At 47.6% G+C, this 27,712-nt stretch overlaps 1 long non-coding RNA gene across 1 annotated transcript in view; it reads left to right on the forward strand.

Annotated features, from left to right (window-relative positions):
• Positions 1–25,061, forward strand: part of LOC106506229 — a 50,635-nt gene extending 25,574 nt beyond the window's left edge. Inside the window, exon 7 of the long non-coding RNA XR_002339142.1 lies at positions 24,966–25,061. This is a non-coding gene — a long non-coding RNA (uncharacterized LOC106506229). The remainder of the gene's footprint in view (positions 1–24,965) is intronic.

Below are 27,712 nucleotides of genomic sequence, written 5' to 3' on the forward strand. Positions count from 1 at the left end.
TCCACACTCTTTTTCATAATGGCTGCACCACTTTACCTCCCCTCCAACAAAGAGCATTCAGCTCTTTGTGTGGCACAGTGCTTTACTGCACTTGTTTTTCTTGCATCTACCTCCCCACAATCCTGTGAAGTAGATAGGGCAGGTATTCACAGTGTATGTCTAAGTCTGAGGAACCACATTCTCCGGGGATGAAGTAAAAGGAGAAAAAGGCAGAGGTGGGACACCTTCACCTTCCCTCCTTTTTCTTCTTTCTTTCCCCTCCCCTTACTTTTTGGATTCATTCAACAATGATTATACCACCCAACTCTACACCACTGGTGGCAAGGCATAAACCAGTCAGTCGGTCCATCTGTCAGTCAAATGTGCTGGGTTCTGTGGGAGGGGCTGGGTATCCAAAGCCCAATGTTGATGTGAAAGCTCAGTGATGGAGGGAATGCTCTGATGGACTGTGGGCAGCACTCTAATCAGACTGACCCCAGGTCTTGGGTTTTCCAAGGATGATGCCACTTCCAAATATGCTGTCTCATCATCTTTCCATAAGTACATTTATGCTCGTAATACACTGCGTCCCCAGCTTTGGTTTGGAGGACTCGATCCCTACTACCAAGTTCAAGCTTGTATTGCTTGCTGCACAACAGGCCAGTAAATGAAGAGGTGGGTGTTGGGGCAAGGAATAGGTTTAAATAACTTTATTTGGAAAGCGGACAAATTGCAAAGATGGTGGACCACCTTGCCTGAGTTAGAATTCAGGCTTCTTTTATACTAAAAGAAGAGGGAGGAAAGTCAGTCGTTTCCTGATTCTGCTTAGCCATGGAGAGGCTGTGTTAATTTCTTCCTTCCTGCAGTCATTTATGGCAGACCTGATCAGGATGTTTCCTGTAAGCGAAACAGGTATTTTAGCTTAACATTCATTACCTGGGAGGCAGGGTTCCCAGCGAGGGGCCACTATGTATAATGTAATCTTATAGACAACCATCCCTTGAATGATCAACTTACAGTAGAATACAAAGTTTCTTCTCTATGACATCCCCAGGGCTGTAATAGAGGAACGTAGAAAGCGCTGTAGCTGGATGAGAATCATTCTCATGGAGACCCGGTATTGGGTCTTCAAGGGTAAGTGGAAATTTTCCAGAGAAGGAAGGAAAGAAATTCTTTCAGTAGAAATGATGGCTGAGAAGGGCTTTGAAGGATGACTAGGAACTCACCAGGAGTTAAATGGAAAGGGAGCTGCTAGTGGTGGGAACAGCATGGGAGAAAGCATAAAGGCATTAGACAGTGTGACATACTGGGGCAGCTGTAAATATTGTAGTGTCACTAGAGCATTAAGAGTCAGGAGAAGAGTAGGGAAAGATGGCCGGACCTAAGGAGAGCCTTACAGTCTATAGCACAGAGGATGGACTTTGAAATAAGGGGAAACCATGGTAAGCTAAAGCCTAGTTAGTGTGTGTGTGTGTGTGTGTGTGTGTGTGTGTGTGTGAGAGAGAGAGAGAGAGAGAGAGAGAGAGAGAGAGAGAGAGAGAGAGAGAGAGGAAGAGAGAGTGAGAATGAACGCATCAAGGTCTTTCTAACCGTAATGCTCATGTTATTTGAACTTCCCTATGGAGAGCTGGTTCATATTCTCAAACTGAGAAATTTTAAGACTGATCGGCTTGGAGGCAGCAGATCCCCACCCTCTCACGGGAGCCCCAGGACCCTCTTGGAGGGATGTCCTGACAGAGTGGCTTCCTGACTTCTGCTGGTCACCCTGCAGCCTCTGTTCCCCACCACAGGCAGTGGGCCACATCACATCTCCAGCCTTCAGCCTGACACACTTAAGCCGAAGGACTCAAGGGGTAGCTAAATTGGGAGCTTAGCAAGGGCCCCAGCTTAAAAGGAAAAGGAATAAAAAGCACGTGTGTCTTCTCTGCCACTCTTGACATCCTCAGAACCTTCGTCTAAGTTTCTGTCCTTCTGATCTGCAGATTAAAAAAAAAACCCCAAACCCCACCGAAATACTTACAGCTGCACCTGCAGCCAGTGGAGGTTTCCAGGCGAGGGGTCCAATTGGAGCTGCAGCTGAGACCTATGCCACAGCAACTCAGGATCTGAGCCGAGTCTGGGACCTACACTGACTGCAGCTTGTGGCAATGCCAGTTCCTTAACCCACTGAACCACAGTGGGAACTCCCTGAAATATCTTTTTAAAACTGAACAATAGAGAAATATTAAGGAAGTGTAGGAAAAACCAAATAAAGAAACCCAAGCAGCAATGACACCCTCCCTCCCAACAAAAAGGCACAGACCTGGAGGCAGGAGGGCTGGACCAGGTCCTTGTCATCCATCTCACTTGCCTTGTGTCACATTCCCATCTAGGCTTCAGATTCTAAAACAAGAGAATTTTTAAAACAAGAGACCTGAGCGAATTTGTCTCAAAATTCTTCCCAGCTCTGATCCGTAAACTTCACAAGTTGAATTTTTATTTTTGGCAGCTGTATGGCAAAACACTTTTATTTTTCCTATTACTTTTAGCCCAGAGAGGAAGTGGGACAGGGCTGGGTACTAGGTGGGCGGGCAGAGGGACTATGAAAGAATCCCTTTCTCACAGTTAGGCTCTGGGACATTTGAAAGTGTGGACACTTGAAAGTGTTAACCATCAAAAATATTTCCTTTCCTATGTGTTCCGTTTCCCCAGGGCCAAGGGGCTTTTGGGTTGCTGGATCAGAAGACACATTTTGTTTGTTTCCTTATAAAACGTAGCTTATTTTCCTCCCTGGCTTCACCCTGGTGTAACCATAGCGATAGCACTGAAAGTGACAAGGATGTGGAGCATGGTGGGATGGAGCATCCATTGAGTGTGCACCTCCATAGTCAGACCTCATTCTAAGAACCTGGTGTTTCTTTCATCCTCTGGGATGGATGTCATTATTATCCCCATTTCACAGATGACATTGGCACCCAGGGGAGTTGTCACCAGTACTCTTACTTTGCTGGGCTTGGGGAAGGTGCATGCATTCAGAATCAGATTCTTGTGGGTTTGAGCCCCGCAATGGATTCCCAAGTCTTCTTGTTTCCCTGGCCAGCCACATATGGCCCTTTAGGATTCAATGAGATGATCTTAGTGGGACAAGTACATTGCCAACTGTGATGTACATGTGGACAGAAATCAACGAGGAGCCTGAGCCAGGGCAGGTGGGATTAATCTGCCTCCCACCCCCCAAGCGGGAAAGCGGGAATCCCAGAGAAAGGCAGGAGAGGCTGAGGCCCAGGGTTGGGGGAAGATGTCCAGTGGGAGGAGCTAGGGCCCCTCTGCCAGAGGCTCCCTTCTCCTGGGATGCTCTCAGCTGGCTGTCAGCTGGGCTCCAAGCAGAGGAGTGGACCAGGCTTGGGGTGTACATCTGGCAGGAGGACACTTCTGGGGGCAGGTGGCCTTTTTCCGGGGGTCGGGGGGGGCCTCTGTCTTGCCCTTGGATTCTTCCTGGATTCTTTTTTTCTTTTGTCTTTTTAGGGCTGCACCCATGGCTTATGGAAGTTCCCAGGCTAGGGGTCGAATTGGAGCTGTGCTGTATCTGAGCTACATCTGCAACCTACACCACAGCTGACAGCATCCCGGCTCCTTAACCCACTGAGCAAGGCCAGGGATCAAACCTGCGTCCTCATGGATGCTAGTCAGATTCATTTCCACTGAGGCATGAAGGGAACTTCTTCTTTCCTTTAGAACCAGGCATGGGGTCAATCTGCTTTTTCATTCCCCAGGAGATGAAGTCCAGCTCCCTTGGCTGGCATGGAAGCCCGCCCACCCCAGCTGGCCCTGCCTGAGGAATCTGGTCACATTTCCTGCAGCCGCTCACTAAGCACCTCCTTCTGCCCCAGGGGTGACTCTCTTCGGCAGGCAGCCTTTCCTGTGCCGCCTTTGCCGAGGCAGCTCCCTTTCCTGAAATACCAGCTTCTTCCCTCTCACCCGAAAGGACAGCCGAAATTCTACCTCCTTTTGAGGTTTTTCCCCTACCATGGGCTCTTAGAGCCCTTATTTCCATCAGTCTTACTTAGCCATCTGGGTGCAGCTTTTCTGGAGGGTAGGGGACTGCAGGAGACACAGCCTTTTCCAAAAAAAACACCCTTAAGCTTTGCATTTGGTTTTGCTCCCAGCGGGTTGCTTGAGACATTATTTGCTGGAAGAAAGAGGAAACATTCGGACAAGCCTGGCCTTCCTTCTAGATTCGTTTGGTGGCAGGTTGGCTTGCCTCCGTGCTGGAAAGGGCTCAGGGCCTGCTGTCCCCAGGGAGGGTTTGCAGCCCCTTAACTCTGACCAGTATCCCTGGTCTGGGAGCTGGGCTGCTTGACAAGGAGTCTGGCCTCCACCAGGGGAGACTTGCTCTCCAGGCCAACACCACTTGCAATAACTCCGGCAAGAGAGAATTCAAAAGAAGTCAGCACATTCCGAAAATGCCTTTGTCGGACTGGCTGAGTCATTTTCGGTGCCGGAAACAAAAATGGGGTCGCTTTGGTCAACAATTACAAAGAATTTTAAGATGATGATGAGCAGAGCATCATGCCAATACGGGCTCTTCTGATTCGGGAGAGGGGCCCGAAGATGATGCCTAGGAAGCTGGCTTAGTTGGTGGCTGTGGTGGGGTTGCGTCTGCTGGGGCGTTGGGGCAGATGGTGGTGGTGGTGGTGTGTGTTAATATCTTCTTTTCACTCAGCAGTTTCCAAGTCAGATAATAATACTCATGTGATCAGCAGTGTTTATAACACCATGGGGGAGGATGGGGTGCGGGCTTTACAAAATCAGACAGGGGTTGCCCCTTGAGACATTACACATAGGAAGAAAGGGAATCACAGGTAAACCTCCCCCGAGTTTATAGTATTATAAAATACATAGGAGGAGTTCTCGTCGTGGCTCAGTGGTAAACAAACCCGACTAGCATCCGTGAGGACGCAGGTTTGGTCCCTGGCCTCGCTCAGTGGGTTAAGGAGCCGGGATGCCATGAGCTATGATGTAGGTCGTAGACTCGGCTCAGATCCCAAGTTGCTGTGGCTGTGGTGTAGACCAGCGGCTATAGCTCCGATTCGACCCCTAGCCTGAGAACCTCCATATGCCACGGGTGTGGGCTAAAAAGACAAAAGACAAAAAAATAAAAAAAAAATACATGAGATATATGCATTCTGAAAATAAAAATAAAATACATAAGAGATAAATTCATTCTGTTCCCACTGATCACCATCAGTTGAAGAAACGGAGGATCAGAGAGGCAAAAGGATTTGCCCAAAGTCACACAGGTCATCCAGGTCTCTAGGACCTTCTTCCTAGCCTCTCCCATGAAAAACTTAAAGAGCTGGTCCATTTGGTGTGGAGTCCCAGAAGCTGGGGGAGGTCAGAGAAGCAGGGGTGACCGGTCAGGGTCACAGGCTAGTGGCAGCCAACTTGGAGGGAGGGAGTGTGCTGGAGTGGGGAGTGGGGAGGGGGGGCTGGTCTGGCTCCATCGGCAGGGCTGAGAGGTCAGGGGGGTTCTTTCCTCACTCCTTTCCTTCTAAATAAGATACCTGTTCTCTAGGCTGATCTCTCCCTTAATCCTAGTTCAGGGTTTTTCAAGCTTTTTACATCACAACTGTCATTAAAAAATATATTTCTGGTGTGGCCCAGAACACACCTATGGGTATGAGTGTGTGCAGGAGCTTTTGTAACTTCTTTATGACTTCTGATGCAATCTGATGTTTTCTATCATATTCTATTATGTAACTAAAAATTCAGATAATGGAACAACCAAATTGATGTACTAACCTTGCTTTGGAAAACTGCTTTAATTCCACTCTGCCATTACTACTAGACAGAAAGAATTCTTTTGTGGGCAAAGCCCACATGGAAGGAAGTCTCTGTGGATGGATGGATGCTTAAAGCTCATCTTGCTGGTACCCTGCCCCCTTGCGGCCCCATCTGAGCCCCTCCTACATGGGTTTAATTACATTTTTATGCAGTTGCATCTTCTCTCCCTGATCTGAGGGAGTATAAATTCCTTGCTGAGAAAACACCTTGTACAGGGATAAGCAACAACACAGAGCAGGTGGTAAGAACTCCCATTTTCCGCCTGGCTCCTCTGAGGCTGAGCCTTGTTTTCCATTGTGGATGATCCATAAGCATTTACAGATGGAGGAATTGGTGGAGAACCTCAGAAGGATGTGGAAATTTTCCAAGGAGTCAAACATCACCTCAGCCTTACTGGTTTCAAAGACTTCTAGGTGGGACTGGCATTGGGTGGTTGCCCAAGCCAGCTCTTGGAACCTCCTTGGATATTCTGCATCTAATCCCATTTCTCTTCTGACATAGCCTGGCTTCTAGTCTCAGGTACTTCTGGAGCTCACATCTTATTGCTTTTTCCTGTGAGAAGCTCATGGGATGGTAAAGGAGTCTGACAAAACCCACACACTTGGCCTTGCGTGTTCCCTGAGCCATACAACAGAAACCCTACAAGACCATTAGCCCACCCTCCTCCACAGCCCGGAGACTCTGGGCTCAGTGTCAGAAAACCTTACCTCGGGAGTCCCTTCCCCTGATGAATGCCTTTGAGGAAATTGCTTGGTCTCTTGGAACTTCTTCTCTTGACACCCCCTGGGCTTGTTGAGATGATCACATCACCGAACTCCTGGAAACTCTAACTGTAAGGATACCCCCTACTTCTGTAACCCATGTTTGCCTAGCAGCTTCCTCTGCTCATCTTTTAACTGTGGGAATTGACCTATGACCAACCCCAATATCCTAGGGAGCTGAGCTTTGGTTAATCCAAGATTACCCAGCCAACAAGCTCTGGAGTTAGAATTCCAACTCAGGTTTTCTTTTTCCCAAGTCTATATTCTTACCATCATTATTTAATGTGATTATATCAGCCCATTAAGTTAATGATTATTTCCTCCAGCCCAGGGGCACTCTTAAGGGAGGGTGTTTCTGTTGATGAAGGGAGGGTTGACTCCCGGTGGGGAAACAGGAAGGCTGTGGCTGGTGAAGGAAAGGGAGGAAAGGAAGGCAGAGGGTGTGAATGAAAATCAAGTTGAGGAAACATTCAAGGCTTGTGGCTGAAGGCTTCCTGTGTCGTTGCATTGCTGCTTCAGCTCCTCGGGTTTATGGGCAGCCGGAGACACCATTGGTGATATGAATCAACCAACCAATGAACCGATATTTACTTGGGGATTTAGAGGCTGGTGCAGAAGACCCATTGTTGGTGGGCACTTCACACCGGGGTCATTTTCCATGGCCACACAGCCCTAGACCGCCAGTCCTTGCATTTGGAATTGGAGTGGTGGGCGATGTTCTTAGGAAGTCTGTGAGCACGTGGTGGTTTTCATCGTGTTGTCATGTCAACCCAGAAGGGGAGGAGGAGGGGTCAGGGTTGAGGTGGGACCATCTTCTCTGATGACTCAGTCTCCCTTGTAGGGGGCACCCATTAATGACTTCTTTTCCTTTGGTCAGTTTCCAACCGGTCTTTATTTTTTATTATTATTTATTTTTCCTTTTCTGTATTTTGCTTTGCTTGTTTGTTTGTTTTGTTTTTCAAGGCCGCACCTGTGGCATACGGGAGTTCCCAGGCTAGGGGTCTAATCAGAGCTACAGCTGCCAGCCTACGCCACAGTCACAGCAACGCCAGATCCAAGCCGAGTCTGCAACCTACACCATAGCTCAGGGCAACACCGGATCCTTAACCCACTGGATCCTTAACCCACTGAGCGAGGCTAGGGATGGAATCCACACCCTCATGGATCCTAGTCAGGTTCATTATCACAGAGCCACAAAGGGAACTCCCAATTTGGTTTTTAAAAACTGCTTTGACAGTCTTCGCTCTAATGAACCATCCGGTCAAGACTCTGTGGTGGGTTCTAGCCCCACCCTCACCTTATAGGTGAGGAAACTCCAGCCCAAAGAGAGACAGTAATGCACCTCCCCCTCCCAAGGTCCTGAAGTCAGGCTTGGATCTAAGTGTTCGGATATCAGGTCCCACCATCATCTCCTTTTTCCTCAAGTGCCTCAGCTCTTGGAGAAAGGACCAGGTAAGAGAGCAACGTGAGTTACCCAGGTGTCATGCTTTACCACGGGCTCCCACAGAGGACCAACCTCAGGTCCTGAGACCCTGGGCTCCTCCAGGGCAGGTCTATGTTGAAGTTTTGGGTTTTCCCGTTCCTAGTACTTCCTCTGGGGGATTTCTTCCCAATAGGTGTAACTCAGTGACCAGTACAAGTGTAATGAAAAGCTTGAACACCAGCTCTGTAAAAGCAAACCAAGTAATTCAGAAGTCTCCCTCCTCCTACCCCCTCTTTACCAGTGGCATTTTTTTTTTTTTTTTTATGAGGTCACCTGTAGCGTATGGAAGTTCCCGGGCAAGGGGTTGAATCGCAGCTGCAGCTGCAGCTGCAGACCACAGCCACAGCTGCAGGAATGCAGGACCCCCCCCGCCCCCCCGCATCTGTGACCTATGTGCAGATTGTGGCAATGCCAGATCCTTAACCCACAGAGTGAGGCCAGGGTTCAAATCTGCATTCGAACCAAGGTTCAAGACAGTATCAGGTCCTTAACCCACTGAGACACAATGGGAACTCTGAACCAACAGCTGTTGCTAATCATTCTGTGTATGTCTTACAGACTTTTAAGCAAGGATATGCTTCTATGTATATGTGTGTTTTATATAAAATACTTTTAAGCATAAGTAGGTCATACTATGCATATAATATTGCAACTTTCTTTTGTACTGAAGAATGCTATATGGACATGCATTTGTGTTAGTATCCACAGTCTGGCCTCATTCTTTTTAATTCATGCCTAGTATTAATGTCTAGTATTAACATTTTGTTCTATGGATGAACTAGTTTTTTAACCTATTACCAACTGATGGACGTTTAGGTTGATTCTGGCTTTTTTCTATTATAAACAGTGCTTCAGTGAGCATCCTTGTACAGTTGGATAAATTCATGTAAATGAAATTTCTGGCTTGCAGGATCTGTGAATTCACAATTTTGATCGATATTACCACATTGCTCTCCAAAAATGTTGTCCCCATTTACGACAACAGCCTAAATATTGTGTGTGTGTTTGTGTGTGTGTGTGTGTTTGCGTGTGTTCAGTAAATGCTGTGGAAATTGGCCCTGACGGTTTATGCAGTCATTCTTGTGATTCAGTTCTCCCCTCTACTACTCAGGAGGGGGTCCATCACATTATGGGGTGTTTGATTTAAATCTCATTTCTTTTTTTTTTTCTTTTTTCTTTTTAGGGCTGCACCTGCAGATATGGACGTTCCCGAGCTAGGGGTTGAATCTGAGCTGCACCTGCCAGCCTACGCCACAGCCACAGCAGTGCCGGATCCGAGCCGACTCTGTGACCTACACTGAAGATTGTAGCGATGTCTGATCCTTAACCCACTGATAGAGGCCAGGGATTGAACCCGCATGCTCATGATACTGGTCAGGTCCTTAACCTGTTGAGCCATGATGGGAACTCCTAAATCACATTTCTGCTCTCACTGGCTGGGGGATGGTGGAAAGTTTGCATGACATCTCTGAGCCATGATTTCCTCTTAGAGATAGCAGGACCTCTCTTTGAGGAGTGGAGTTAGGGATGTCAAGAGTATGTGAACGTCTCGCCCAAGGTCTGGCACAGAGTAGGTGCCCAGGGTTTGCCATCATTGTCCCTCAGGAGAACGGTCGACTCCTGACACCTGGCCCTCACGAGAGAGGATGCCTGATTTGCCAAAGGACTCAGAAGGGAAACTGAGGCTTGGCTTGTTAGTGGTCTCTGTTTGCAGTGGCAGCATAAACACTATACCTTTGTAGATGGTAAGTTTCTTTAGGACAGTGACTTTGTTTTCTACCTCTGTACTCTCCTAGAGCTGAGCCCAGGAGCTGGGACATGGAAGGCCAAGTTAGATGTCCAGGGTGTGGGGTGGGTGACAGCTGTGACCAGGGAAATATGTGTACCCAGAGGAAACCTCATAGAGGCAGAGCGTCCCTTTCTAAAATCCACATCCATTAGGAGACACAAATGATGCTTCTCACTTTTTCCTATTTTGAGAATTTCAGAAAGGAAGGTCACTGGGGGATAGAGGAAGGGAGAAACAAAAAACCACACATCAAAAACCAGTCTAGGCCCAGAAAACTCCTTTTAGACCTTGTCGGGGACAGGGTCGTAAAGGTGGGAGGAGAGAGTCTGGATGCTTGGGAAGATTGGTGGCCTCCCTGGAGGAGGTGTCTGGAAGAGCCCTCTTTCCTGGGAGGGCCTGATCTTACTCTCCCTGCAGCTCTCCACCTACCCTTCTGCTCTTTCCTCGATCTATTTTTTAACCAGCCTTGCCCTTCATTGCCTCCCCACACTGCCTGTCCACTCCAAAGGCATCTGGTGTCAAGAACTCCATCTGAAAGTCTTGGGCTCTGAAGTCGAGGCTGTCAATCACACTTCAGAACCAGCTGGTCCCTGTGGGGGAGGTGAGGGGGCCAGACTGGGCCCTGGGGTGTGGGAGTGAGGTCGGGCTAGGGGCCAGGTGACTGGAGTCATAATGGCTTTGCATCCCATGCCTCAGCCTTCCCTTCTGCTAAATGCGGTTAAACTTGCCCTTGCCTCATCGTCAGGGAATTACAAGGGCAGCTCAGATGCTTGACACCAGAGCTAGAGAAATCACCAGGAGGAAATTTGTCTGTCAGTAATTCAAGAAGATGGTGTTGCATTCATGTCTTCCACGGGTCCTCTGGGATTGAGAAGATGTGCCAAACTTGTAATCTTCCACGCAGAGGTTGGAGCCTCCTGTCTGTGCCTAGTTTATTCACAAAGGACTAAGTCTGTATTCTTTCTCTGCCTTTACTAGCTGTATGATCTTGAGCAAGTTATTTAACTTCTCCGGGCCAGATTTCCTCCCATGTAAAATGGACATAACGCTAGCACCCCCTTAGGTTGTGAGCGGATTTGGTATTATCATTATCTTTGGCTGCACATGGAAATTCCTTTTCAAGACACGTGGATATTCCTTGGCCTTCAGTCAATTAGGCTATATAGACTAGCGTACCAGACTATGGTATATAGTATGCTATGCTCTATATGCCACAAACAACAAACTACGCTACAGTCTGCTATAGACTCTATGGAAACCCTTTTGCAGGAAGTGGGGAAGCTTCAGGGAAGGAAAGGTCTTTTTGAATAGCAGGAGGGTTTTTCCAAACGATATTCCATCTGTTGCAGACCACTGCATTCCATCCTATGGTGTCAATACCGTTCACTATACTTTTATTTAGCACTTAGTGTGCCACATGTGAAAATCCAATGACTTTCTCTGATTCAGCCTGAATCCTGGGGCAAAGGACAGAGACAGAAAAGGCAAAGCAGAGTCGAGACCATGCTGAAGAGCTCCTAAAGAGCAAAGTAATAACCTCTGAGCTCTGGCTTATGGCTCAACTCCTGTCTGGGCATGGACAACAGGCCTGAGTCCAGAGTTGAAAGAGAACCCGGGTCTCTTAGCAACATATTTATGTTGGTCTGGCTTTGAGATGAAAGTGAGGACATGGTTTCCACTCCTGGGCAGCTGGGCCCTGGACATGGGAGAGAAATGAGGTTAATTGTTCCCTTCTTTAAGTTGGCCAGGGTCATTTTATTCCTACCACAATTCTGCTAAAAAAAGATACATGCTTATGTACGCAGTGCACATAGACACACACACATACACACACGGAACCAAAGAACAAATTAGCAACTTTTCTCACCAGGTCCTATCTGTAGGTCTGTCGTGAGGCAGTGAAGACCCCTGTGGCTTGAATGTCGGTGTCAGCACTATCAAGTGTTGATTGAGTTCTGGTCCCAGCAGTAAAAAGCATGTGTGAAATTCAAATACAGCATTTCAAACCCTTGAGCACTTCCTGAGAGTCTCAATGGCTTTAATAAGGGAAGGGCATCTCTTTGATGGCAAATGATTATCCTTCACAGTGCAAGCACAAATTGGATCATAATTAATGAATTTGATATACGTTCCTCCTTGCCATGGATAGGAGCTGGCATTTAGTTTCTATATATCTACATATCCATCACTTTATATTCTCCTCTACAAGGGGGGGGGGTGCTGCCACATGCAAATGAAAGGTTATATATTTGTAAGCTCCTCTGTAGCTTAGCGACCAATTTGGAACAGATCATTTCTCTCTTCCTCCTTCTCTTCCTCCCTCCCCTCCTCCCCTCTTCTAGTACCATTTTGCAAATTCTGAAACATGACAGTTTCCTAGAGGGTTTAAGACTGTTTAAATGCCAGAGTCCCTGGTAGGAGGTGGGGAGGAGGCTCGATATGTCCAGTTCTCACCATTTTTTATTCCTGGTCTCTCCTTTCTTAGTATCTTTCTTCTCTGTTTCCTTCTTTCCTTATGGGGCACCAGAGGGGGTGAGGATAGTTGCACTGATGCCTAAAGGAGACATGATGAACATACCCTAAATCTTTCCAGGGCTGAAGAAGGTGAGAGAGCCACTGCAGAACTTGGTTCCTGTCCCTCGCTCATTCAACAAAGGTTTATTGAGTGCTCGCCATGGCCTGTCACTATCTTCCTCACCAGGACCAGGAAAACCAATAAAATACAGTTTCTGTTCTTCAGGAGTCACTGTACCTAGCCTCACTAATCTTTTTTTTTTTTTGCTTTTTTGCTTTTCAGGGCCGAACCCGTAGCATTCGGAGGTTCCCAGGCGAGGGGTCAAATCAGAGCCATAGCTGCTGGCCTACACCACAGCCACAGCCACACAGGATCTGAGCTGCATTTGCCACCTATACCACAGCTCACAGAAACACCGGATCCTTAAGCCGCTGAGTGAGGCCAGGGATCGAACTTGCATCCTCATGGCTACTAGTCGGATTCATTTCTGCTTCGTCACAAGGGGAACACCTCATTAATCATCCTTTATCCAAACTCCATCCTTTGCCAGTGCGGTTCCCTTTCTCTACTCCCCCACTTGCATTGATTTTGAGGCATCCCAAATGATGGACTCATTTCCAGGATGGGCACATGTGTTTCTGCCCAGTCTTCTTTGAATGTGGCCGTGAATCTGTGCCAGGGAAAGGAGGCTTCTTTCTAGACAGATGGCTGTGGACTGAATAGGTCCCCTCAAAATCCATAGGTTGAAATCTTAACCCCCCAGATGATGGTATTAGGGGGTGGGGCCTTTGGGAGGCGATTTGGACGTGAGGCGAGAACCCTCCCTTAGGACCTGCTGTACAGCACAGGGAACTCTAACCAATATTCTGCGATAATTTATATGGGAAAAGAATCTGAAAAAAATGGATGCATGTATGTGTATAACTGAATCACTTTGTCGCACAGCAGAAATTATCCCAACATTGTAAATCAACTAGACCTCAATAAAACTTTAAAAAGTGAAACAAAAAATTCGTGCCCTCATGCAAGAGACCCCCTAAGGATACAGTGAGAAGGCAGTGGTCTATGAAGCAGGAATCGGGCCCTCACCAGACACTGACTCTGACAGCATCTTGACCTTGGACGTCTCAGCCTCCAAGGCGGTGAGAAATAAATTTCGGTTATTTATAAACCACCCAGTCGATGGTACTCTGTCATAGCTGCCTGAAAGGACTAAGACACAGATGTAAGGAGAAGATAAAGGGCAGAGATGTTTCCTGCGGGTACCAAGTCAACAGTGGCGCACAGGAGCATTGATTTTCAGCCTGGGGTGGGGGTGGTGGTGCAGGGAAGAGTCAGGGCCATCACGTGACCCCATTTCAGGGGCCACAGTGCCCATCCTTGTGTAGAAGGCACCCTTGCTTTAGGAAGAGCATGGACGGGTGGGTTTCCTCTACCCAGGGGTGGTCTCAAAGCCATGTGTCACCTTGTCACGACTCAGTTGACAAGGAGTTTGCCTCAGAGGGGCTGCATGTTCCCCAGGGAAACTGGCCAGAGCCAGGATTTCTAACTCAGATGCTGGGATAGGTGGTGGTCAGGAAGACGCACTCAGTCACAGAGGGCTTGGGTGTGAGCACCCTGTGCCAGAGTGAGGACAGGCCAGCAGGAGGCGGTTGGGGACCTTACCTGCAGGAGCTGAAACCAGACCTCTCATCATTCGGGATCACCTGGGAAAGGAGCTGACATTGTGAGGCACGGCTAGAATCTCAGTCCAGCATCCTTTTGATAGAGGCAAAGCAGAGGAGGCTGTGGGTGTGGCATTGGTGGGGCCAGGGATTCCATGGTGATTTGACTCAAAGAGGCCGGTCAGATTCTGCATTCTGAGCGAGCCTCTGTGTCCATTTTCAACAATTCCCAAATTACCAGCAAGGTTGTTTCCCGGGGCCAACTGGGAGGTCCCTCTGCTGCTAGTCCCTTCCCAGGAGCACTGATGGGATAATCAGGATGAGGAAGGTGACCTTGTGGTTCCCTCTGGCCCCAGGCCACTGCCAGGGTGGTCTGGGGAGGGGCTGCTGCAGACAGACTGCAGAAGTCAGCCACTGTCCCCATGCTCCCTGGGGCTATGGGAAACGCTCACCTCCCAGCGTGGGGTATGTGACAGGCTGGGAGGAAGCAGACAGAGGGGGTGGCGCCAGCAGGCAGGGCTGGAGTGGTGCGAGGGCCTGTCTGGCGTCTGTGACAAGCCGGGTACCTGCCTGCCGGCCTCCGCCAGTGCCTGTTAATTGGGGAGGCGCAGAGGGAAATCGCGACTGAGATTCACTGGCTGGGCTCTGAGCTCACAACCTTCATCAAAGCCAGGACTGTGCCCCGACCGCCTGTCACCTCCTCCGACAAGTAGGGCTTGGCTGTGGGCTTCGTGTTTGGACTTCTTATTTAAATTTTTTTTTCCCCAAGAAAGGAAGGGCTGAAGGAGGCAGCCTATAATTGGGCTCGGAAAGGTGATGCTTGTCAGAGGAGGTGGAAGCTGGGGGTGGAGGCCAGAGTGGAGGAGGAGAAGGAGCCGTTAGCATAAGTGTGTTGCATGGAGTGAGGAAGAGGCCTCAGGCCTTTCCCAGGTCCCTCCCAGCTCCTCTGATGGAGTGTGTGGGTGCAGCCTGGCCCTTTGGTTCTGCCTGGGGTGGAGCATTCAGGCCCCTGAATATGCTGCCCCCTTGCCCAGATGGTAGACTCTGAATGAAAGCAGGAGGAACGAGCAAAAACAAGCGCACGCCATGGTGTAGGATAGAGTGTGTCTACCCCACTCACCCCCTGCCCGCCCCACACACACTGCTGTTGGGCAGGGTCCAAGGTGACCCGGCTTCAGCCGTCACAGCTCTCCTGGGCAACTACTACGGGAAAAGGAAGGGACTTGCTGAAGGTCACACCTCTGGTCAGAAGCAGGACCTCAAATATTACTCTTGGGCTCAGAATGATGCTGAGGATTCTGAGGGTTTTTTTGACTTCTTCCTTTCCCAGCCAATCCCATTTCCAGCCCACGGAGGTGATTAAAATCACGTCCTTAGAGATTTATTCATTTGGAATCAAGCTTAGCTCACAATTATACAGCAAATTCTCTAGGGAGGGCTTATATATTAAGCTCTGTCAGTAATTTCTCCCTTAGCAAGAATGATAAAGGCGATAAAGCGGTTGGGTACCTGGGGGCTAGTGTGTGTGTGTGTGTGTGTGTGTGTGTGTGTGTGTGTACGCACATGTTTTGGGGGCAGCTTGGGGGAAGGAAAGACTGATGAGAGGAAGATTCTGGGGGCCCTCCAACCAATTTCATCTCCAGCAGTATTCGACTCCAGCCTAGGTCCCGGGCTACCCCCTCCGACCCCGGGGGCAGGTGGGGCGTCTCCACCGAGACGGCCTCGCCAGCTGCTCCTGCAGCTGCCATCTCCTGGAGTCTGTGTGACAGAATGGGACCTGTGGGGAAGTGGCCACGTCAGCACCCAGCCCATTTTTGCACTCCGGCAGCTAATTAAAGCCAGAAAGGTAATTTACTGCTGAGGGAGAACGTGCGGGAGGTTTGGCTTTAGTTGAAATGGCCCCCAAAGAGTTATGGAAAGCTAAAGTGGGTTTTCAGAAGCAAAAGTTAATTGCTCTTCACTTAGCATTTCAGTGTCATGTGGCTCTGAGTTACACACATGCTGAGTGGAAGCCTTTACCCAGACAGGGGGCCTGGGGGAGGATGCTGGAGCCAGGGATTCCAGGTGCTGGAGGTCCCCTGGCCATGGATCAAAGTGCCACTCCTGTCCCCACCAGGGAGAAGGCTGGCCTGCTCTGGAATCTCAGCCTCAGGTGGGGGCAGGGCTCTGTTGGGCTCTGGTGAAGAGAATTATTGTGTGGGAGGAAGGGCAGGGCCCAGGGAATCATGGGAAGATTGTGGGAGGGGGAGGGCTCCCCATTCAGCCCCGACAGCCCTGTGACTTGGCCTTCTTGGGTCTCAGTGTTCCATTCTGTTTAACCATTGCCAGGGTACCTCCTCACCTTTGCCATTTGGTCACTTCTTTGACTCCTCCCCCAGCTCGCATCCCGGAGGCCATTCAGGCCATGTGACATATTTGATAGAGAGGAAGACTGAGGGATAGGCCATCCCAACATTTTGGGCCCAGAAGTGAACTTATGGGTAATGGCATTTGGGGGAGAAGATTAAAAGCATGAATATGGGAGTTGCAATTGGGGCTCAGCAGATTAAGAACCTGACTGGTACCCATGAGGATGGGGGTTTAATCCCTGGCTGGGCTCAGTGGCTTAAGGATCCGGCATTACTGTCAGCTGCAGTGTGGGTCGCAGATGCAGCTCAGATGCCCTGTTGCTGTGGCTGTGGTGTAGGCTGGCAGCTGCAGCTCTGATGCAACCCCTAGCCTGGGAACTTCCATATACCACAGGTGCGGCCCTAAAAAAAGGAAATAAATAAAATAAAAGCATGAATCTGGGTTCCTTCAGCCAGAAGGGGTGAAAAGTTCTGTCAGTGAGAAAGGACTCAGAGAGACATGGTGCAAAGCCGGCTTGCACAAAGCGTCTGGAGCTCAAGGCTGTGGTTACCTAACTACAGGTATGCTGAGCATCAGATGCAAAGGTTTAAAATAACTTCGACTGCTTCTGTTTAAGGAGATGAGTTGAGAGGCTCCCACATGATCTTTTTAGCTACCTTCTGGAGGGGAGGGTCCTGGGCAGCGGCGGGGAGGGAGGGGCACCACATTTAGGTTTTCAGTCCCAGGTGGCTTCTAAGTAGCAATGAATACACGATGGTATACAATGGGATCACATAGCAGGTGCGTGTCAAATTCTCAAGTTCGTGGGGTGGGGAGTCCAGGAAAGTCCAAATATTTTCTGGAAATCCCTATATTGTGGGCACCTCGCCTGGAAACTCAGCAGTGAAGAATCCTTTCGTTTTTCTTGGCATTCCCTACTCTGTCATCCTTTTGTCCTCTTCAGGGTGAGGGGAGGAGGGAGATGGTGATGGAGTGAACAGAGAAACGCCCCCCCCCCACTCTCCACTATGTTCCTTTAAAGTTGTGTGGAGTGAACAGGCCTTTCTCACTGTTCCCTCTGCTCTCTGATCCCAGGACTTATAAAGCAGGCAGGAAGGTCTTTGGCCAAAGCATCTTCTGATAATATGAGCTCAGTGAGGAACTTTTGAATATATGGCTGAACAAAATTTAAAAGTTTTGTCTCAGAGTTCCCACTGTGGCTCAGTGGGTTAAGAACCCAACATAGTGTCTGTGAGGATGTGGGTTCGATCCCTGGCCTCACTCAGGGGGTAAGGATCCGGCATTTCTGCAAGCTGTGGTATAGGTCGCAGATGCTGCTAGGATCTGGTGTTGCTGTGGCTGTGGCTGTGGCGTAGACTGCAGCTGCAGCTCCAGTTTGACCCCTGGCCTGAGAACTTCCACATGCTGCAGTGCAGTCCTAAAAAGAAAAAAAAAATTTTTTTTGTCTTATGCTTTTATTCCTACCACGGCCATTAGAATTGTGTCCATTCGTCCTCTGTGGACATGGCTGGGTACAGGGGTGCCTGGGGTTCAAGAACTACATTGAAAATAATTAAGCTCCCTGGAGACAGGAGGTGACACCCAGCATGAAGGCTTTAGCACTTCACACACACAATCTTTGGTCTCAGGAAGCAATCAGAGCACCGTTAGTCTGAGAGCATTGGAAATGGGGTAGAATTCCTCTCGCACAAGCCATCTACACAGTAATTACAGGGCTTCTTGGCATTATTAAGCCTTCTATGAAAGGCCTCCCACTCTTATTCCAAAACGTTCTGAGTCCAGGAGCATCGGGTCAAGTGGTCCCCACCTCCTTTGAGAATGAGCTGGACAGCTCTGACCAGGTCAGGATCTGGGCAGGCTGGAATGAACTGAACATCAGTCAAAGATGGTACTTAGGTCCTGTTCTCCTCTACAAACCCACTCTGCCGGGGAGTCCATTGTCTAGCCAAGGGCCAAGTTCCCATTCTGGTATAGGCCCGAATGAATGAGCTGAAGTGGCCTTGGATTTGGCAGATGAGGTTTTAGAGCACATAACTGCTTTGGGATAAGTACCAAGTGCTAAGGAAACACAAGGCATCGTTCACTTTCACGCTGGATGCTGTGAGTGGGAGAAAAATTCGCATCTTTCAATCAGCTTGGTTGGGGGATGGGTTGTCTTTGGTGATCTTGTCCCAAAGCTATGCATCTGGGAGAAACACAGAAGCTGGTGTGGCCAGGGATTCCCTGTCTCCTTCACTTCATGCTGGATTTTCCAGTAAGGGATGTGGGATGTAGAGGAAGGATACAGGGTCCTTCTTGTTGGGAGGGGGTGGTAGTGCCTGCAGGTGGATGCCTCTGGAAAGAATTTGGTTTCTGCCATATTATTTATTTTTAGGGCTGCACCTGCAGCATATTGAGGTTCCCAGGCTAGAGGTTGAATTGGAGCTGTAGCCACTGGTCTACACCACAGCCACAGCAACCCGGGATGCAGGATGAGTCTGCGACCTACATACACCACAGCTCAGGGCAATGCTAGATCCTTAACCCACTGAGCGAAGCCAGGGATCAAACCTGCATCCTCATGAACACTAGTCAGATTTGTTTCCACTGAGCCATGATGGGAACTCTGGAATGTCATTTTCTTATGGATGCAAATCCTAACATCTTATTGGGAGGAAGTAAGAGTGGGATTGAGAAGCATTACTTAGATGGAGGGAAGAGAATGGAGCTACTGATCATGGTGCACTATTAGGTGGAGAAAATCCAGCAAAGGGCAAGGGAAACACTATAAATTAGCAAAGCTATGTCTTTCAGAAAGAGGGATTTCATTCTCCCGCAACACGAAGATTCCAGCTCAGTCATCCTAAATGATGTGTGACTCTTCTGTCCTTGAAGGCTTCTGGGGAGAAAGTTCTAGAACCATATATCTCTATAGATGGTTATCCTACAGATGACTAAATTGAATCTTTTAGCCAGAGAGCAGACCACCCAAAAGGGAACCCAACTCAGATTGGTTCTTCTTAATCCTTTTCACACAAGCAAAGGTAGAGAGGGGCAGATTCGAGGCCCCAGGCACTGGATGGCCTGAAATGTCTCAGAGCAAGTGGTAAGTGTCTAAATGTTAGTGTTTAATGTGAAAAAGTCATCCACATTTGTATGTCCAATCAAAATGTACCTGTGTTTTTCTTTTATCTTATTCAATTTTTTTTTTCTTTTTATGGCTATACCTGTGGCATAAGGAAGTTCCTAGGCCAGGGATCGAATCAGAGCTGCAGCTTCAGCCCAGGCCACAGCCACAGCAACTCTGGATCCAAGCTGCATCTATGACCTACACTGCAGTTTGCGGCAACGCCAGATCCTTGGCCACTGAGCGAGGCTGGGAATCGAACCTGCATCCTCATGGATACTAGTCAGGTTCTTAACCCACTGAGTCACAATGGGAATTCCAAAATTAATTTTTTTTAATTGAAGTGTAGTTGATTTACATTATTGGGTTGGTTTCAGATATACAGCGAAGTGATTCAGTTATACCTATACATTTGTGTGTGTGTACCCTTATAGGGTGAGATGCCTGTGTTTTAATATAAAAACAGTATTTTGTATTACCATGAGGAAAAATACAGGCTCACATGCATGTTTCTTGGCTCTTTCAATTAAAGGAAGTAACATGTTTGCCAAGACACGTGGTAGGGAACACAAAATTAGAAGGGCAGGCAGTGGCCTATCACTGTCAGTGGCCTAGATCATTTTGCTTTCTGAGAATCAATACAAAGGGTGACAGCTTTTCACTAATTTTTGAGCCGAATCAGGGTAGTAACTGAGGAGAGCTATCTTAGAAGTGCTTTCTCTCTCTTGCTGTGCTTGCCAGGAGAGGGAACGCTCAGGGGGCACCAGAGCCCAGGCAGGGGTCCTCAAGTTTCCTCACTGTGGACTGCTTCCTCTGCACAGGAAACTGCCCTGTGTCCACCCCAGGATCCATGGGGTCCCTCAGGCCCCCCCAGCTGTGGGAACCCAAGGGTGCAGGACCTCCAATATGAAGAGCCCAGCATTACCCTATTTGGCTTTCTTATCCAGCCTTTTTCAGTGGCAAGTAGCATCTTTTAAGGAAAATAATGGAGCTAAATTTCCTTTTGCAGCCCATCTCAGCCCTCAGCTGCCCCCGCAGGCCACATCTCTGCGTTGTTTCCGGAGGCGTTTCCAAAATTAAGAATTAAGGTGCCCCAGTGAATTCCAAAATGCTATTAACATTTTCCCCCTGATGATGTTCATGGTCAGGGGCTTTGAACCTTCCAGCCTTGAAATGGCATGAGAGTAGCCATTGATGCTCTGCCATGGCATTGACAGACCAAAAGAACGGGATGGTGGGGACCAAATCACTGCTGGGTCTGGGCTGGTTTTTTTCTTTTCTTTCTTTTTTTTTTTTTTGTATTTCTATTTCTTTTTTTTAAATTACTCAGTGAATTTATTACATTTTTAGTTGTACAATGATCATCACGATCCAATTTTATAGGATTTCCATCCCACAACCCCAGTGATCCGCCCACCCCCCAAACTCTCTCCTTTGGAAACTATAAGTTTTTCAAAGTCTGTGAGTCAGTATCTGTTCTGCAAAGAAGTTCATTCTGTCCTTTTTTCATATTCCACATGTCAGTGAAGCATTTGATGTTGGTGTCTCATTTTATGACTGACTTCACTTAGCATGATAATTTCTGGGTTCATCCATGTTGCTAAAAATGTCAGTATTTCGTTCCTTTTAGTGTCTGAGTAATATTCCTTTGTGTATATGTACCACCTCTTCTTGATCCACTCCTCTGTCGATGGACATTTAGGTGGTTTCCATGTCTTGGCTATTACAAATAGTGCTGCAATGAACATTGGAGTACATGTGTCTTTGAGTCATTGTTTTCTCTGGATAGATGCCCAGGAGTGGGATTGCTGGATCAAAGGGTAGTTCTATGTTTAGTTTTCTGAGGAATCTCCATGCTGTTTTCTACAGTGGTTGCACCAATTTACAATCCCACCAACAGTGTACTAGGGTTCCTTTTTCTCCACACCCTCTCCAGCACGTATTGTTTGTAGACTTTCTGATGATGGCCATTCTAGCTGGCGTAAGGTGGTACCACATTGGGCTGGGGTTTTGTCTCCCACTTCCACCCATCGTCATTGCTCGACATTCCTTAGGGTTTGGCTCCCACTGAAAGTATCCCTCCCTGATGCCCTTGTTTCCCCTGGTCTGAGGTTTGCCTCTTGTCACCCCCACTTCCCTAACCAGGGTCATCAGAGCAGATAGGGATCAGACTCCTGCTGCAGGGGGAGTTCTCTGAGTTGCTGCAGCAGAGGCTTGGAGGACATTCAATGCTGGACTTATTCTTGGATGGATTTACTTTGGAGAATAACCTCATCCACCTCTGAGAGAGGAAGCACCAGCCCATTACTGTCCCACTGTGAATGACCCTAAGGGTAAGCTCTGCAGCAGCTGCTGGTGGGAGCAAGGGCTGAGAGAAGAAGGAAGAAAATCAGAAATAGATGCTTCACCAGCCCTCTGGGCACATGGATAAAGTTGGCAATGGGTCTAGAAATACAGACCAGTTGTGTCTCCAAAACCCAGGGCTCCAGCACACAATGTGGATGGCTTCTTCTTTCCTCTCTTCTTCTTCCTCTTCCTCTCGCCCTCTCCTTCCATCTCCTCTCTCCTCCATGTCTCTCCTTCTCCCATCCCTCCCCCTCTTCCCCTTCCTCCTCCTTCTTCTTCCTCTTCTTCTTCTCCTCCTTCTGCTTCCTCCTCCTCCTTCTCCTTCTCTCTCCCCAACTCCCTCCCCCTCTGTCTCACTAACTTGTTGCCCCAAGTGGAAGGAGCCTGCAAATAACTAAGATGTGCTTTGGAAATGGATCTGATGAGTCTTTTAATAGAAGAAAATCATCATTATTTCCCAAGAGTTCACATCCCCATAGTGTTTTTATTAGCAGCCTCTCTTCTAAATAAAGTTCAGTGGATTGATTTTGGTTGGCTTTCCTCATTTTAAATATTCCCTTAAATTATGGCCATGGATATAGTCCCGTCGTCACTATTGTTATTACAGTTATCAGCATCAGTGGCTCCTTTGTAATATTTATGTCACACTTAGAAAGCTCTCAAAACACTTCAGGTGTATTACTTTATTTGTCCTCGTAGCATCCTTGTAAGAAAGGGAGGGGACGCCATTAGAGCTGAACACTGAGCACGGACCTCCCCTCTCTGTGAGGACAATCCCCTTGTTGGGGTATGGCCAGAAGGAAGCCCTCTGCCCCATCCACTGTATACAGTGGTCCCTGTAACAGTGGGGGATTGTTTCCAGGACTGCTTCAGATACCAAAATCCATGGATGCTTAAGTCCCTTACGTAATGGGGCAGAACTCAGTTGGTCCTCCATGTCCGTAGGTTCAGCATTCAACCAAGCTCACAGGATTGACTCTGCTCCTCTACTTCCACCTGGAGCAGAAAGAGATTGAGCCAGGACAGTTTACAGCCACCTGGGTCTGCACCTGAGAGGACCAGGATTCAGATTCAGGATGGGACAGACAGTACTCACCTGTGGGGGCTCTGGAGGAGCAGGGGCAGGATCCTTGGGAAAGGCCATGACCTCCTGATACCAACTTGCCTTAGCCCTCATTTAATATAGGGGACAATGTCTATGGAGGTCCCCAAGGGCCCCAGATTTCCAAGGAACAGTGGAAAGACACTGGCATGGGAGTCAGGAGATCTGAGTTTGAATCCTGGTTCTGCCACGGATGAACTTTGCTTCTTGGGCCAATCCCTTAATGTTTCTGAGGCTTCATGTCCTCATTCATAAAAATGGGGTGGGAACATCTCCTTTCTGGGTTTTTGTGAGGATTCCATAGGATGAGCTATATGGACGTGCAGCATTCGAAAGACACAGGTGAGCAACAACGTTTGGGTCCCTTTGACTTCATTTAACTTTCTCTCCTAACAAAATCTAAACTGTCTAGTCTGATTTTGAGAACTGAAAAGGAAAATAGAGAACACCACTTGGATAGGTTCATCATTTTAATCAGTGCCTTGTCGGAAATCATGTATTTTCTTACTTGCACTGCATAAAAGCTAGTAATCAGTCATTAGTGTATTTTGAGGCGTGTGTTAGGAAACAGCTGGACTGGAGGACAGCCAGCCCAGGCTGCATCCCCTTCTGCCACTGACCAGATGGAGGCCTCTGAGCAAACCTCTTGGCATGCCTGGGTCTCAGTGTCCTGATCTGTAAAATGAAGAGCTGGGAATACAGGATCATGACATGACAGATGAGCCTCTCAATTCTAGAATTGTACAAGTCGTGGTTTTTAGGGAAGAAGCCAAATGATGTGTGTGACCTTTTCCCTTTCATCTTCTGGGTGGTCTGCACCATGAAAAGCAACCCCTCTGACCCCTGGTTGGCCCCAGGGTCATTGTCAAGGGACCCAGGAAATGTTTTGTAGCCCAGGAGGAAACAAATGACCTCTAGAAGGCTGGTGAGTCAGCCTGGGCTCTAAGGTAGCTGCCACTGTCTCAGACTCAGCGCCCACATGGTGGTGAACCCCGGCCTCCCTCCGGCTTCCTGCCTCGCTCATCTGCTGGCTGGAGAAGCTTGGAGAGGAGAGGAAGGTGGGGCCAAGACCAATGGCAGTAAATGTCTGTGCACAGAAGCCCAGCTTCTCTGAGTCCTCAGGGTTTGGGAGGGCTGCTGAGGGCTGATGCATGGTCCCCAGGCCGCTGTGCTGACTGCCTCCACACAGGCACTGTGTCCAACAAGACTGTCCTTAGTTGCTGGGCTCGTCCCTGCTGGTCTGGGCTCTCATGGAATCTCCTTGAGCTCCCCTCCCTTAGGGGCTGCCCAACTCCAGTGCTCCTTCTGCATCATCTGAAGAAGCAGGGGAGAGTCTTGGGGGGATGAAGGGTTAGGACATCCTCTCACACAAGTTTCCCTGCACACAAATGCATGGGGAAGAGCGTGAAACACAAAGAAGACTTTGCCTTGCATGATTCACCCCATACTTTATTTTCTTTCTTGAGTTTTTACAACAAAACAAAACAAAGCCTAGCTGCCTTTTCTGTTTATGTCAATGAGTATTTACAAGGGCAACTCACCGACGCTGGGCGTTGTGAAGCTCTCATGGGGAAGAAGATTCTGTCTCTGCTCTCCAGATGCTCGCAGCTTGGGTGAGGGAGGGGGTAGGTAGACAAACACAGAATTAATGAGGATAACCCAGTAGCTGGTCGGGTATGCTTTTGTAGAATCATCAGCTACTATGGAAAAACAATTTGAATAGTCAGTGTCAAATTTTTGGTTCAGAAGTAGGTCTTCATTTGGACCTTAGATAATTGGTTGGGTTACTATAAAAACCCACTAGAGGGTGGGGAAGGGCATTTAGGATAGAAGAAGGCATAGTTCAAGGGAAGGCAAGGTGATGGGAAAGAGAATGCTGACAGCGATTCCTTCATTCCCCTCAGTCCATCCTTGAGGATACACACGCTGGGAGAAGTTTCAAAAGCAGTGTCTAGTTCTGGGGGTGGGGGGAGGGAAGTGCAGCTTTTGTGCATGTGCCTCCATGGGGTCTAGTGCCTCTTAGAATTAATTCTCTGTTCTTATTGCAGGTTGTTTCCTAGTTTATCTGGACCAGAAGCACACAGAATCTTGACTGTACCTTTAACAGTTAGGAAAAAACAAAACAAAACAAACAAACAAACAAAAAAAACAAGCATGGAAAACAAGCTCTCAAAGGAAGTATGAATGAGAACTTTAAGTGTCAACATCATCCTTTAATCAATGTTGAATACTCCTCCTCCTCTGGCAGTAATATACTTTGAAGTGGAGCTGGAAGGAAGTAACTCTTTCTGATTTTCTGGGACTGTGCCCATGCGAGACATCACTAATCAAACCCAGCATGCCTTCTTCCTGACCGAAGCTTCTCCTAGGAGTGCAGTGCTGTCCCAGGCATCTCTTGCCATTCAGCTTGTTGTACAGATGAATCCCATTTGCTAGTTTTTGTTTCAAAGTATTAAAACTTGGAGTTCCTGTTGTGACTCAGTGAGTTAAGGACCCAACTATTATCCATGAGGTTGTGTGTTGGATTCCTAGCCTTGATCAGTGGGTTAAGGATTCAGCATTGCTGCAAGCTTTGGTGTAGGTCAAAGACTCAGCTCGGATCCCATGTTGCTGTGGCTGTGGTATAAGCCTGCAGCTGCACCTCGGATTCAACCCCTAGCCTGGGAACTTCCATATGCCACAGGTGCATCCCTAAAAAGAAAAAAAAATTCCCTGCCTTTTCTTCCAGTCTCCCTGTGATTTAATGGTATAAATATTAAATTCTAAGAGCCAGAAAATAGGTGAGAAAGTATAAGAAAATATACATAGAAAAATAACCCGTGGCTTAGATCAATTTTTCTCAACCTGGTTTAGGTCTGAATCTCTTGCTTATTTATAATGCGATCACTGGGCCCCATTTCAGACTAAATCAGAATTTCTGTTATTGGAACCTGAAAGTCAACATGTCTACCAAACATTCTAAGTAATTCTTCTACAGGACACCCAAGATCAGCCCACAGAACTAGGTTTGGGAGCTGTACACTTAACTTAGGATTTTTTTGCCTTGTCTATGTCCTTAGTTGGTTGGCAAAAAAATTACCATATTCATTTACCATGGCTGAGCGACCTTAAATTCCATGGCATTCCAGGTACGAAAACAGTAGTCATTTGGAAAATGGAGATGAAGTCTCCAATTTCCAAAGGGATCGGTCATTTGGATGAGCACGGATGAGCTGCTTTAATAAAGAAATCAATTTTTAAGATGTATCTGAATTATTATGTATCCATATTATCATTTGGGCTTGGTTTTAAGAGGAAATTCAGAGAGAGAAAAGTAATTTATGTTGACCAAGAAGACAGATCATCTTGAAATTTCTGGTTATGTAGTCACTGTTTGAATCTACTTGACTTTCTGAATATTACAATCAAAATAAACACTATACCTTGTGCATCTATTCTGTACTGGGTTCTTCACTAGGACTGTAATATACACTGCTATGAAGAACTTTTTATTGTTCCCCAAAGAGGAATCTGAGGTTCAGAAAAGTTAAGCCACTTGCCTTGAGTAATATAGGACATGGATGTGAATCTTGATGCTAGCTCCAAATCTTTTATCCTTATCTATTATGCTCCACCTGCTGTTTCCAGGAAATATTCTGTTCTATCCAAATCTTTTATCCTTATCTATTATGCTCCACCTGCTGTTTCTAGGAAATATCCTGTTCTGTTTCCAGGAAATATCCTGTTCAAACCAAGAACCTCTGGTCAGAACTGAGATGGGCTCTTACTAAACCCAGCAGCAGTGGTCTGTTAAACTCTGGAATTCTTATTGGTTTGATCAAAAGTCATCAAGTTTAGTACTAAGTCTTTATCTGTCTCCTTTTGCATGAATAAAGGTTGTCGGACCATTTCAGGATTGTTCTTCTGCCCCAAATTCATTTTTATGAAAAGTTAAAAAGCTCTTCCTGAAGTTCCCATTGTGGCTCAGCAGGTTAAAGACCCAACATTGTCTCCCTGAGGAGTCAGGTTCAATCCCTGGCCTTGCTCAGTGGGTTAGGGATCCGGCGTTCTCTGAGCTGTGGTGTAGGTCTCGGATTTGTCTCGGATCCAATGTTGCCTCGGCTGTGGCGTAGGTCAGCTGCTGTAGCTCCGATTCAACCTCTAGTCGGGGAACTTCCATATGCTGCATGTGAAGCCATTAAAAAAAAAAAAGGTGATTCCTTAATATTATTGTTTTTTTTAAAAACCACCACTGTGATTCTTACACATGTGACTTTCCATGGAACAACCTGGGTGCCTCTAGAGTGTATTCTAGGATGTGTGCTTAGAAAGGGCATGCCCGGTGTCCAGTAGACAGACCCATGAGCAGGGTATGCAAGAGCACTGACCAGTGGTCCAGAGGTTTGCTTTACCTGTAGCTCTGTTATCTTAGGCTGGTCCTCAGTTTCCATGCAAATCTGTTGGACTGAAGCCTATAAAGATCTCTTCTTTTTAAAAAATTTTATTGAAGTATAGTTGATTTACAGTGTTAATTTCTGCTATAGAGCAAAGTGACTCAGTTATCCTCCATGTACATTCTTTTTCATATTCTTTCCATTACGGTTTATCACAGGATATTGAATATAGTTCCCTGTGCTCTACAGGAGGATGTCATTGTTTATCCATGCTAAGCTCTCTCTCTCTCTCTCTCTCTCTTTTGTTAACCCATACTACCTGGGAACCTAGCTCTCTTTTTAGATCTCAAATATCATGATCTGGAGAAAGTGTCATCAGGTGGCTGGCAAAGAGGCTGACGGGGCTTTGACAGGGATGCCAT

This window comes from Sus scrofa, chromosome 15 (assembly GCF_000003025.6).
Source record: "Sus scrofa isolate TJ Tabasco breed Duroc chromosome 15, Sscrofa11.1, whole genome shotgun sequence".
In the NCBI taxonomy this organism is placed as follows: domain Eukaryota; kingdom Metazoa; phylum Chordata; class Mammalia; order Artiodactyla; family Suidae; genus Sus; species Sus scrofa.